This window comes from Alligator mississippiensis, chromosome 3 (assembly GCF_030867095.1).
Source record: "Alligator mississippiensis isolate rAllMis1 chromosome 3, rAllMis1, whole genome shotgun sequence".
Taxonomy (NCBI): Eukaryota; Metazoa; Chordata; order Crocodylia; family Alligatoridae; genus Alligator; species Alligator mississippiensis.
This window is the reverse complement of record NC_081826.1, coordinates 44,777,868-44,792,617: the sequence shown is the minus strand read 5'-3', so window position 1 is coordinate 44,792,617 and position 14,750 is coordinate 44,777,868.

Genomic DNA, 14,750 nt, shown 5'->3' with positions numbered 1-14,750 from the left:
CCCTTCCCATTGCCCTGGACCAGTGTTCTAATGCAATATTTACTTTACCTACAAGCCAATTCCTGACAGCAAACCTCTAAATATGATTTTCTAGCCATCAGAGGCAACTTGTTAGGCAGAGGCCTAATGTGTCTGCACCACTTACCAGCTATTTCTGGCTATCCTTGACCAGAAGTGGCAAAGCTATTGAAGAAAATTCAACAAACTTTGAGAATTTCCTTCACAGATGATGCCCCCAACATGGCATTAATGCTGGCAAACAGTTTAGCCTGTTCCTGGTGACATTGGTTGTTGAGAGAACACTGGGTATGGACAGGCATTCATTGGTAGCCTTGGTAAAAATATACTGTTAGTACAAAAATACAGCATTTCCCTGACTGAAGAACCCCAAAGTTGCCTCAAAAGTGAGCACTCAAGCCCGGGCACAGTAAGGAGCTTCCCCCTCTCCCCACCTCCAAGGGAGCCTTAACACTGACAGCCTGCCCTCTCCCCACCCAGGAAAGGGGGCAGGCTCTCAAAGATCAACCAGCAGCAACTGAAAAGCAGTAACTTTTCAACCTCTAGAGAACCTCTAGAGCTCTTGCAGCAGCACAGGAAATTCCCATCTCCGTAACCCTAACCCTACAAACAGCAAGAATGGCTTTTGTTTGATTTTTGGAGTGCTTCAAGGGGATATATAGCTCTAGCCCATCCATGGCCTTTGTATACCAGAGTTGCTAAATTATGTCTGTAGTAGAATGCCTTTTACCAAAAGGTGACCTTACTCAGGTCATTTTTCTTCTATGATGTCAGACAGAGCTAGCCGGAAAGCATCGGGCCTCTGGATTGGCTTTAAATAAAACACTGATTGAAATCCCTTTGCAGTTAATGGAAAGTACTCAAGTTGAGTATGCAGTCCATAGCCACTCTAAAACTATTAAAGTCAACCTTCACATAGAAATCATCACTTATTGTAGTGACTTATCAGTCACTTGGCTGGCATGTGTAGACACATTGCTATTACAGTCTAGTCAACATCCCCCCACTATATGACAGTCACTTCAGAGTACAAAGCAATCCCATCACACTTATTTTATATTGACAGTTCTGCGAATCCACTGTCACATCATAGATATTTCCTTGTCATAACTTAACTACATTTTAGTCATATGATAGTTACTATTTTTTAGAACACTTTGAATCTGGTACATGGACAAATCTGGGTGCTAATCTGGTAATAGCACTTGCTGCTGAGTCACCATTTACCTTTACTGGTGAGAAAAACAGTTCACAATGATGATATATGAAGATCTTTGGATTTCCATCAACAAGTCTTTGGTCTTTTCCCAGCAGTCTTTCAATTCTTTTTTAAGATTGCATTAAAGTAGGACCTAATTATATTTACACAATCAGATCCATATTGTGCATATGCATCTCATTCCTGCCATTCAAATGTCTGCTGTAATTCCACAAATAGATGAGATTTGGCTTATTCTTATTAAAGCTGCGTGAATAATTTAGGACATAATAGTCAAATTTTGTTTCTTTCTGTTTGCACATTGTCTGTCAACAGCAAGTGATCTTCTCAAATGTATTCAGCATAAAAATTCTCTGTATAACTCTTTTCAACTAAGTCATAAGCCATACACTATGAGTATCCATAATCGATATTTGAATTGTTTTGTCTAGATATGTATATCACATGGTACATCTTTATTCCCTGCCTGATGAATAAGAAATTTAGTGGCCGGACATCAAGTGCCACAAACTGTTAGTGTTCCATTGACTGCAATAGAGTTGCATCCATTTAAACCCCCTGAGGACTGATCTTCAGTTTCTGATGCAAATTATGATCATGCTCTGAATAGTCTCAAGAACAGCCATTTTAAAATGTGCCCTTTTAAATTATTATCATTCCAGTAAACTAGTTCACTAGAATGTTTGAAGGAAAAGAACAGAAGAGGAATATAGTATAATCTAAGAGAATTAGCTTTAAAGAGGTAAAATCCTGGATTTGTTGAAGCCTGTAACCCAGAGTTAAACTTCTACCTTTGGGCCTCAGTGTCAATATGCTGTATATTGCACGTGGGAGGAAAATGTGTTGAAACAATCTGTGTATCTTGTGTGTCACTTACACCCTTTTATATTAAAAAGCAAAATCAGGAATATATGGTGGATCTAATATAGATGGGGCACCTTTCTCCTTACTTTCATTCTCCATAGCTATAGTAGTAATACTTTCAAAAACAAATGAGCCTTTTTATGCCTACTTTTATTTGTCTAGCACTCAAATTGTAAAGAAAGTCTATAAAATAGTTGCACTCTGTAACTTGCGATATTAAATCCAACCACCAAAATAATGAGCAAACAGCTTTCTGTTAAAAATAGATCTGGCTGTAACCTTCATTAAAGGAGTTAAATGCATTCCATCACAATGGCACACTCCAAGATAAACACAATTTATTATCTGGAATTATTTTCTGGGTAATAAAAATTGAAGTACAATGCTTACTGTCATATATTGATTAAGGTAATAGAAGTGTGGGATGCTACCAAAAGGTTTTTTTATTCTTGAACAGTGACTGTGATTAATTTCAAGCAATTATTTTCCAGCACACTGTTTTTCAGGATATTTTTAAATAAGACGTAGATCTATGTTATACCATTTTATTAAAAAAAGAATTAAAATAATTAAATATGGTAAAATATTTTAAATCAATAAATGTTCCTTGTTGATATATTATCTCTGAGTGGTTTCCTTTATACATAAAAAACTTGCAGAATAAGGAGTCTAATAATCAAAATTCTATCCATGTTTCCATTTGTCTGGTATTACATGGTTTGTCTAAGTAATGCATTTGCTATATGCTGTTTATTAAAATGTTCAACTGTGCAAAGTCCAACTACAGCATGTACCAGCTATAATGGTGAGTGAACTAAACATAAAGAACCCTAGTGACTGTAAATAATCAGCCTGTAAAGACCAAGAGAGTCTCTGCAGTGAGTTCAAAATAATGAGTCAACTAATAAGAGATTTAACCCCAAGTTGAAATGGGCTGTATGTAGGGCTGTGCAAAAGAGCACCGTTTCATTTTGCCTTCTGTTTCACTATTTCAAAGGGACAGTGTTTCATTTCACTGTTTTGAAGCACTGTTCCATTTTGTTTAGTCGAAACTGTTTCACTGTTTGAACACTGTTTCGATGCGTTTTGACATTTCACCCATAGGCTATAATGGGGAATCACAAAACTGCCTATAATTTTGTCTTTTCCTGCCTGATTTGGATGCAAATTGCAGGGATGGTAGCCCCTTCTGAGAGCATGAAGTCTGCCATGTTTCAAGGAGATACATACAGGGTTTTTTGTGAAACTGCACCTCAAACTGTTCAAAGCAAAACTAGTATCACTTGCCAGCAGGAGCAGCATGCTGTCATCCCACACACAGATCTTCCCGGAGCGCAGCGTGGGCTGCACTGGGCAGACTCCGGTGCTTGCACTGGCCCCAGCCAGCAGCGGCAGCATGGTGCATGCTTCACAGCTGGTGAGTGTGGACCTTAAAAAAAAAGCCCCACACTCACCGGCTCTGGCAGTGGTGACTGGGACCTCTGGGCACTCATTGAAGAGCCCCCTCATGCAGTGCAGGGCAGTGAGGATCACCCCCCACCACCTAGCACCCTTGCAGCAGCTGCACCATTGCGTGGATGCAGCACAGCTCATCAGGGTACTGCGTGTTGTCCTGGAGCTGGGGTGGATCCAGCTGTCAGCCAGAGCTCCTGGTTCAATTCCCCAACTCTGATCATTCCCCCAGCTCTTCTCAGGGGGAGCAGCCCCCGGATCTGTGTGCGGGGTTTCACCAGAGCTGCCACCATCCCCAGCTGTCAATGGCAGCCTGCTGTCATCCGCATCATCCAGGGGCCCACGCCCCCCCCCCCCAAAGAAGAGCTGGGAGAAGTGATCAGAGAGCTGGGGGAAAGACTGGGGAGCTAGGGAATTGAATGGGGAACTGGTGGAATGTTCAAGGACCTGAACATTCCCCCAGCCCAGGCTCGATTCCCCAGCTCTCTGATCATTCCACCAGCTCTTACTCGGGGGTGCAGGCCCCTGATCTGTGCGTCAGGTTTCAGTAGGTTGCCACTACAGGCTGGGGACAGTGGAAATATCGCAGTCTTCCCAGCTCTTGATGCAGGCTGTGCCAAGTGGCTGCCGCTGGCCCCAACCTGCAGCAGCAGCCTGCTGAAACCCTGCATGCAGATCAGGGGCCCATGCCTCCTGGGAAGAGATGGGGAAGCAATCAAATAGCTGGGGAATCGAACTGGTCGATATCAAAGCAGTCCTTCCCCCTTCTTTCCTCCTCTCTCCCCTCCCTTGCCTTAGTTTCTGTTTAGCTGCAAGCAAGCCTGGCTTCGAAACTTGAAACGTTTCAAAACTTTCAAAACATTTTAAGCACCCTCATTTTGTTTCGAAGCTGTTTCAAAGCCTTTCATTTGGTTTCAATTTCACTGTTTCAAGCTCAAAACGCATCAAAACATCTTTGAAACGAAACACCTGTTGGAATTTCACACAGCCCTAACTGTATGCATCTTGTAAATCAGGGTTCCAGTGCCAGTTCAATTTAGTTTTGTTTGTTTAATTTCCATCCATTTAAAATCATTGTTAACTAAAAAGACATACATGATTTATTCCAATGGACAGCTAACAGATATCAATGATGACCAGATGTTTCAAGGTATTTAAGTGTGTAAAGACTGTAGTTAGGATTTACTTCTAAGCAATTTAGGTGCCTAACTCAATAAAATGGAAGTTTTGAAAATCCTACTAGGTACATATCTGTACCTTTCAGGAACCTGAATACTTTTGAAAATCTAGCCCTGGGAATTTTTCCTGCATATGAACTAACAGACTACACAGTATAATGTCAAAGCTTTATGAAAATTAATCCCATCACATCTTTATACTTCACACAGATTTACACATGCCCATGTACAGAATGAGCACAATGTACATAACTAGCCCTGAGGAATGGGCATGCTTGTTGAGGAAAGGAAGTCTTCCATCTTAATTTACTGGTAGACCACACAACCCCTGTGCTATGACTGTAGTACAAGCTGAAGTATTAAATTTGATCCTTAAACATCATGCATTTCAGACTTTGGGCCAGTCCCTCTATGGGCAGCAGCATCAACCATCTTCTAGCCCAGCCCCAGATTCTGTTATAAATGGCTGTAAAGGAAGGTTGTTCAGAACAGTTCTAAGATCAACAGTAGGTGAAGGATTTCTCATAACAACTTCTCTACAACTTGGCCTCACGGCACAGCAAAACCATATAATTTCTGTTCCATTTGAACCATTTTTCATGTGCTGAAAGAGAGAATCACTATTGACTCACTGTAATAAACATAAGCTAGTCTGTCACAAAGACTTATGTAAAAATGTTTTTGTTTTAAATCAATCATAAATACATATTTCTCTCTTCTCACACATTTCAGATATGACTTTTACCTAGATATTTTATTTAATAGAAATAAGTCCTCTGTGCTGTCACTTGCATACTGTCACTTCAAATAGAGAAGAAATATTCAGTATCTAGGCTTCCTAGGATGCTAGAGAATCTCATCGGTTTTCTGTTTTCTTGGAGAAGAGGGGGGGTGTTTGTTTTTTGTTTTTATATAGAAATGCACACTGTCCATTTTAAAACCAACGCTCCTGGAATTGTTATAAATAAGGTATAGGACCTAAGCTATCATAAAAATATGGAAAACATACATCCCTACTCCAACAACTGCCATTAAATAATATTTAGGAAAGATTCTGCATGGTAGATAATTCCTCTGCAAACCATAGAACAAATGATGCACAACTGAAGGTAACAGTTATGACTCATGAAAATAGTCTAAACTGCAGAAGCAAAACCTGAGAATTGAGTCATCAGTACTGATAGCAATAATCAGGAAAGCCTCAGCATACATGTTACAGCCCTTCTTAATTAGAATACCAATTTTTCTAAGACATTATGACATCTTGGAGTAGGAACTTGTGATAACCCAAGAATGAATGTCAGGGTTTCATCAGGCGCAGGTGATCCTATAAACTATATGCCATAGCTTTGGGCTTGAATTCATAGATTCATAGATTATAAAGGGATGGAAGGGACCTCACAAGATCATCAGGTCTAGCCCCCTTGCACTAGGCAGGAAAGACAACTGGGATCAATTAGAATCAACTGGGACAACTGGGTTTGCATAGCTCAGGTGACCCCAGCAAAGTGACTATCTAGTCTCCTCTTGAAAATTTCCAAGGTAGGTGATTAAACCACCTCTGGAGGGAGTTTATTCCATAGAATGGACACCCTAATGTGAAGAAATTTTTCCTAGCGTTAAACCTGAAGCGGTCTTCCATTTGTGGCCATTACTCCTGGCTTTCCCCAAGGATGCCCTGGTGAACAGTTGTTTGACAAACCCTTGATGCATTCCTCTGATATAGTGGTAAGCTGCTACCAAGTCCCCTATCAGCATTCTCTTTTTTAGGCTGAAGAGACCAAAGTCCCTCAGCCTTTCCTTGTATGGCTTGTCTTGCTAGTCTCTGATCATATGGGTGGCTCTTCTGTGGACTCTCTCAAGCTTTTCCACATCGCTGTTGAAGTGCGGCACCCAGAACTGGATGCAGTACTCTAGCTGCAGTCCCACCAATGCTGAGTAAAGCAGAACAATCATTTCCTTGGTTTTGCTTAAGATTCATCGGTTGATGTATACCAGAGTATTGTTTGCCCTGCTGGCTACAGCATCGCACTGATGGCTCATGCTCATACTATCATCTATTCTTACCCCTGGGTCCCTTTCAGTCATGGTGCTAGTCAGTTTGGCACCGTTGAGTCTGTATATATGTTGGGGATTGTTTTTCCACAGATGGAGCACTTTATACTTCTCAATGTTGAACTTAATCTGGTTCTGATTTGCCCAACCTGCCAGACTGTCTAGGTCTGCCTGTATCTGAAGCCTATTTTCTGTCAGGAGGTGTTGTGACTCCACCAGATTGTTGTTTAAGACATTAAGTGACATGGCTACCTGTGACTGGTATTCAGTGATGCAGTGGCGGAGGAATGAGACCTTAACCTGCACTATCATGTGGACAGTGCATGATCGCTAGTAGCCTAACCAATCAGGAGTTACCCCTAGAGCATGACTGGCTGGACCAGCATGCTGAGGCCTCCAGAATGTTCCATCAAGGGGGGACCCTGATTGGCTAGGGAGTCTATAAAGGGGACTGCGCGCCTCAGCGTAGGGTCCCCAGACGCTCCCGAACTCAGGAAGAGCCTGATCACCTGTCTTGTCTGGACAGACCCCTAGGCCTCTAGCTAGATTCCTAGCATAGGCTACCACAGCTTATAGCTAGACCACGCGCAATCCGGAAAACGCCCTGTGTGTTGCCCAACTAGGCATCATACTTGTACTGACAGTATTTTCGGCTGCAGTCAACCTTCACAATTACACCTTGCTTGTTACTCGCCGCTACCCATCATCTGTTCGTTCTCCGCACCACATCGTCTGTGCCCACCTGCTACTGTAAATAGTCCTTGTAATTAGTTCCTGTATTCATCAACTCGTTAATCATCTTGTTGGTTTGTAAGTAAATTTATGAATTTTCTTCACCTATTAGTTGTCGTGTTTTTTTCCTCTCTCACACTTGGCATCCCCGAGTTGTCTGGGTTGGGGTCACTACTCAGTGCCCCACTCAATGCGCAACTGAGGCCATTTTCCAAACACCATCCTTGAATTATGGCCCACATTTTCAAGCATGACCACACTCCCCCATAACTTGGTGTCATCCACAAACTTGGTCAATGAGCTCTTTACCCCCACATCCAAATCATTTATAAAGTTGTTGAAAAGCACTGCACCAAGCACAGACCCCTGAGGGACACCACTGGCCACTTCTCACCAGGACCACACACATCTGTTCATTAGAACTCTCTGGGTCCTACTCCACAGCCAGCTTCCTACTCACCTAACTGTCAAGCAGTTAAGCCCACAATCCTCCAATTTTCCTGTGAGAACATCATGGGATACCAAATCAAAGGTCTTTTGGAAGTCTAGTTATACAATGTCAACCTCCTCTCTCTTATCCAGGTGGCAAGTTACCTGATCATAGAAGAAGATGAAATTGCTAAAACAAGACCTGCCCGCAACAAAGCCATGCTGGCTGTCATTCAAAATCCTACCTTCTACAAGTATCACACAGAGATTCCTTGATGAATTTTTCCAGGATTTTCCCTGGGATAGAAGTTAGGCTAATTGGCCTACAGTTGCCCAGGTCCTTTCTCCTCCCCTTCTTTAAGATAAGCACAACATTGGCCCTCTTCCAGTCCACAGGGACCTCCTCTGAGCACCATGACTTCCGCAAGAGTTTTGCCAGAGTTCCCATGAAGACTTCAGCTGACTCCTTCAGCACTCTCAGATGAAGTTCATCCAGTCCTGATGATTTATAAATGTCTAAATTTTCTAACTGATCATGCACTAGCTCAACATCAAGGTGGTCATTCCCACCATGCCCATTCTGAACCTTATCTAGTCCGGTGAAATACCAAAGCAAAGAAGTCATTCAGGAGTTCAGTTTTCTCCTGTGTCAGTAACCAGCTGTCCTGAGTTGTTAAGCAATGGCCCCACACTTCCATTTGTTTTCCTCCTGCTCCCTACATACCTAAAGAAGGACTTCTTATTGTCTTTGATTTCTGTTGCTAATTTAAATTCAGTCACCAACTTAGGCTTTCTAATCTACTCCCTACAAGTGTGGGCCATTGTTATATAGTCCTCTTTGGGGACTATCTGAAGTTTTCATTGTTTGTGTGCTTCTTTCTTTTTTTTCAAGAGGACCATGCTATCCCTATTAAGTTGAGAGGGCTTACCAGCACTTCTGCTACTTTTTCTCCACATGGGAATGGACTTCTTTTGTACTTTGAGGATCATGTCCTTGAGGAACAACCACTCTTCATCCACTCCTTTCACCTTTGGTCCCTGGTCCTGCAGCGCTTCCCCTACTATTGCCCTGAGCCTGTTGAAATTCACTTTTTTGAAGTCCAAAACTTCAACCCTGCTAGCTGATTTGTGTGCCTTGCAGTGGACAGTGAATGTGATGGTTTCATGGTCACTGTTGCCCAGGCTACTCTCTATATTCAAGTCACTCACCAGATCATCTCCTTTGGCCAAGATGCAGTCTAGGAGCGAGTTACCTCTGGTTGGCCAGTGCACTTCCTGAGTCAGGTATTGCTCTTCGATACTGGTCAGGAAGCAATGCGATGGATCTGACTTAGCCGTGTTTCTCCCAAGAGATGTCTGGGTAATTGAAGTTACCCATGATGACTATGTCCCGTGTGTGCACAGCTTCTGCCAGTTTCATAGATTTCATAGACATTAGGGCTGGAAGGAACTTTGGAGGATCATTGAGTCCAGCCCCTTCCCCAAGGGCAGGAAGTCAGCTAGGGTCAAAGGATCCCAGCAAGAGGAGAAGAGCCTGACTGTAGTAGTCATCATTCTCCTACTTGTGGGTCCTGATAGCACAAAGTCTGCCTACCTAGGCCTGGAGCTCAGTCACCTGGGACTCCAGGGACCTCACTAAGGAGCATACACCACAGGTGGGGGTGACCTTGCTCCCATTCCCAGGTGCTGGCAGCTGTACCAGGCGGCCCCCACAGCCCTGTGCCAGGGGCTCTGTCTGGGTGGAGGCCAGAACCCTAGGCTCCATCTGGGTGGAGGCCTCAATGGTTCAAAGGAAGGGTGCACCAGTTGGGGCTGAGGTGGGAAGCCATGGGGTATGACGCGTCCCCCGCATTGTATGGCAATAGGCTATGCTACTACTGATGAACTGGCCTAGGAACTGGCCTGCAAGCTGCCTACAAACTGCTTCCCCTGTTTGCAGTCCCTGTTCACTGGCTCCCTGATCACAGGTCACAGGAATTGTAGAAAGTAAATGCCAAACTCTGCTGCATACTGTGGTGACTAGTCATGTATTTAATGCTTTGTTACTTTTAAATATCCAAAAGAAGCTTGTACGTATCATACTACAAAATTAACTGAAGCAAGTAGCACTTGACTTATTTTTTCTGTTACTTATTTAGACCCAGATAGCAGCCACAATCAGAGCTCCATTGTTCCAGACACTGTGCAGATACAACAATAAGAAACATGCCTTTTCTCCAGGTTAAGATAAGAGACAACAACGATTTTGGGTAAAAAAATAGAGCAAAGAGGAAAAAAAGCAATAAAAAAAGTTTATAGGTTTGCATAGTTCAGGTATTCTGTAATTTGGTCCTTAATAATTCCAAGTCATTTTAATTTTTGTTGCTGTTGGGGGTATTTTAATAAATAAAGTCAAATATTATCAATTGATTCACAATAAAATTAGCAACAGTTTATGATTTCCTGTAAGACTCACTAATGCAATGATACTTAAGGAGAGATCTGAAGAATGGGGGTTGACATTATGGTTTATTTTCAATACAGTGTTTCCTGGACAAGAGACAGCATGAAAAGGAGCCTAGAAGACAAGCAAAAGGCAAACCTAGAAGACTGGTAGTGAACAAAGAGACAGATGAATACTGGCTAGTATTGCCAGTGGAAAAGTTCAGGTGACGTGAAAAGAGACAAAACCAAACAGTCAATGAGGGACAGAGCTCAGAAAGCTCTTTTAAGGGAAGGACAATAAATTAGAACTTGAGGCACAGAAATCAGAGAACTTGATGGAGAGTTTCAAAGATGTGGTGTGGGGTAAACAGTAAATGAAAAACAGTTTTGACCATTGCTAAATCTAAGCCACACTTTCTGAATAGAAGGGAAATATATCTTGGTATTGTATGGACTACACAGTAGAGATGTCTGACATACTTACTTTGAAACTGGACTTTACTACCTTAGCATGTATTTGTTTGGTATCTGGCTAAAATATTAATTCTAACAATGTCTAATAAGGTTTTTTATGACTGGAAAATTCTAAGGCATTTTTTCTCACCAGAATGTGGGCTCTGAAAGAACACTGTTAGATGAGGAAGTTGCTGGATGCAATTTTAGAAGCAAGGCTTCTACCAAAGAGCTTTACAGATAAGCGAATTTGTAGTATAGGGTGTCAACACCTGGACAGAACTGAGAGCAACAAGAAAACACTTAAAGGGCACCCAGCATGCTTCACATTGGGCATTTTACCAAGTGCTGGAAAAACCCTGGGCACTCTACCAAGTACTAGAAAAAAATAACTGAATTTGCTTTGATAATCTTCTGTCAAGCCCTTGAAAAGCTTGGAACTGAAAAAGCACCACTTTTCAACTGGTGCAAACACAAGACCAGATCAGAAACCCTTTGCTCACAATGAAATTAGTGTGGTTCCTTATATAAATAACTGCTCAGTATTCTGAGTATGGGGCTTGTAAGTTATCCCAGTATATTTATTTTTGTTTAGATATACAGCAAAAAGCCAAGAACCTTGTCCAAATATGGGCAGATCCAGGACTGGGGCAATGAGGGTGTGGCCACAACCCCACGCCAGAATCTATGGGGTTGTCCAAACATGGACCATGTTTGGACAAGGCCCTTCTTGGCTTCATGCTGTATGTTCAAACAGAAATAAACATACTGGGATAGCTTGGGATGCAATGGCACAGTCACACCTCCTCTGCCTGGGCGCCATGTTTGCTGTGACCTCTATGAGCTCACCAGCTGGTAAGCATGGGATCTGTCCATAGTCCCTGCTTTCAAGCAGCTCTGGAGCTTGCTGCTTTTCACTCTTCCCCTCCACTATTCCCCTCCTTCCTTCTCTCCCCACCAAACTCTGTAGCAAGGGAAATGAAGGAATGAGCAGCAGCAGTACAGTCTCTGGAGCTTTGTGAAAGCAGGGGTTGAGCATCACTGCTAGCCACTTGTCCCCTCCTTGTCCCTGTAGCTGCATCCCCTCTGCATCCACCCCAGTGTCCAAACACATTTGAACACATTTAAAGTTACACCTTAAAATCAGAAGTTGCTCTTCAGTCCATCCCCACTCCAAAACAGAAAAGCCAAACAAATGCCTGGTTTATTTGCAAACATGTGTTCTCATTGCATCTCTCTACCTTTGAAAGCATGTGGAGATAGACAAGTTTTAAGGCATAGTTTGATACCCAGCAAACCTGGACTGTCTCAGACTGAATGAGGGTAGGTTAATTCCAAAGTTGGGGCTTCCTGTGGAAAGCACCCTGCTATAAGCCTAGTAGCTTTTTAAAAAGAGGGGCCTGCTTCTTAGGATGCTTTGCTAATTGTTCCCTTCCAAGAGACAGAACCCAGGTCTGTTTAGGATTTTAGGGGTCAATACCAACACCCACTGGAGGCCAATAGGCAGCTGATGCAGATCCCAGAGTCTCACTGCTAACAAGTGAGTGAATAAATCCTGCACCAGCTTCTGTTTCTGAGAGAAACTAAGATGTAATCCCATGCACTGAAAAACACAGTGCATTAATAATCTGGTCCTCAAAATACAGGTGCATAAATCTCAGCAACCAAGTCCACAGGTGAGAGAAATGGGTCACAGCCGGCAACAGAAGTGCCTTTTTTACTTCAGTCCACTGCAGATCAGACTCTAAGTGACTTATCTTGATCTGTGAAAGTATGAGAGAGGAAAAGCTAGGCTTTAAATATTATTCTTAAAATTTTGAAATCCAACTGCTTGCTCAAATTATTTGGGCTTAAACCTGCAAGCTACAGAATGTTCGCTGTCAAGAGCAACCTGATGCCCTTGAAATGGTGAAATGTGCTTGTCTTATATCTGGCTGAGGAGTGCTTCACTCTTATGATATACTAACCAATTGCCCATCAAGAATGACGGGGGGCGGAGGGGGCTGGGATGGAGTGCTGCCACCTAATGCCCCATGCTGCCACTGTTCTGCCTCTTGCAGGGAGTGGGGTGGGGCAGCCGAGGCTAGCGCTGCTGGCCTCAGCTCCGCCACACCCTGTCCAGTCCTCAGCGTGGCTTGCAAGGAGTGGGGTGGGGGAGCGCTGCCTGCCCCAGCTCCCCAACCCTCATCCAGTCCTTGGCCTGGTTTCAGAATCATGGCGGTGCTCCCCCATGCTTGGAGCACTCTGATTGGCTGTTTCTGTCAGCCAATCAGACCATGCATAAAGTGTTATGGACAGACAGACAGATGTAAGCTTTTATAATATTAGAATATTACATTAATAATAATGTAAAATATGAAATTTTAAAATTAATTAATCTTATTGGCTCTGTTATCTGTCTCCTCAAAGATTTGCCATGCAGTAGTCAATTAAATATGAGACATGGAGTTCCCCAAGCCACTCATGTCCCTTCTTGTAAAGAAAACCTTTTTTTTCCCATTAGAAGTGTCTAAAACTGATTTTCAGCAAGGGTTCTGGGACACGGTGGGGTGCTGCCAGATCTTCTGAAGTGTGCCACAAGGTGTGAGGAAATAAGTGAGGTGTGAGGAGATAAGCAGATAAGCTAAGGAGATAAATACAGTCTCAGGCTTGTCCCTGCTTGAATGATCCCTCACCCCTACTGCCTAGCCCCTCTGCAAGGAGGTAAGCACTGTAATAAATAAATGACTTTTTGAAATTGGGTGCCACTCAATTCACAAAAGTTATGGAGGGGTGCCTCAAATACAGTGAGGGATGCCTTGAGTTTAAAAATGTTGAGAACCACTGGTCTAAAATAGATATCTATTGTTTATAAACCAAACAACCTCCCCACCATTCTCCAAGGGGATTTTAGAACCATCCAAAGCATGTCACTATTTTTCAGATATTTAATAAATCTGGTTGAATGATTTTCTGACACTTCCTGTACACACACACACACACACACACACACACACACTCAAGCAGCCTGTGTCCTCTATTTAAAAAATAAATAAAAAATGCTATATGGATTCAATTTTGAGTCAATAAAAGGTTGATTAATCTGACCCATGGTGTGTATAAACTCCGGCTTACTTCTAATGGTAATCATCTCCAGAGTGCAATACAGCTGTGTGCTTTCATTTCACACCAAGGGAGCAAGGACTTAAATCCCTAATGGAAAAGACATATAAACAGTTTTAGTCTCTGCAACCAGCACAGTCCCCATGGTAGCATATTTGTGCATACAGCATGTGAACTTGTAGTGAGGGAAGGGGATCGGGTTAAAAAAAATTAATCGCTGCAATGTGAAAGGTACAAGATGTAGGACAATAAAAACATGTAAGGGATAAATCTCATTGGAGCAGAACAACTTTAATAGTCTCCATATCTGTTTGTTAAGTATCTAAACTAGATGCAATCAGGTTGCTTAGCATAAAATATCTATCATGCTTTGAATGACAGCATATGTATCATGACATTATGAAACAGTTAGCTGTTATTTGCAGACTACTGATAGTCATAAACTCCTAACAGCTATATGTGTTCATTATCATTCCACCCTATCCATTAAGAGACGCTATAAAATGCAATTTTACTCAGTACCTTATTTTAAACCTTATAATCATCCCAAGGCTGCACCAGTCATGAATATAGATATGTTAAACACAAGGTGTTTGTAGACCTCCTTTTTGTTTGGGAATTTTAATCCCATTTACTGTGAACTAGCCTTTAAAATGACAATTTTTCTTGCTGCATTTAGCTTAGTCCAAAAAAAAAAAAAAAAAAAAAAGAATAAAAAGATGCCAGATGTCATGAGGCCAATAAGCAGGTGGGCCGAAGCTTCTGTACCAATTCAAACTGGCACTGCATCAAACCTGGTGGGTATAACCTTTAATTCAGTGCCT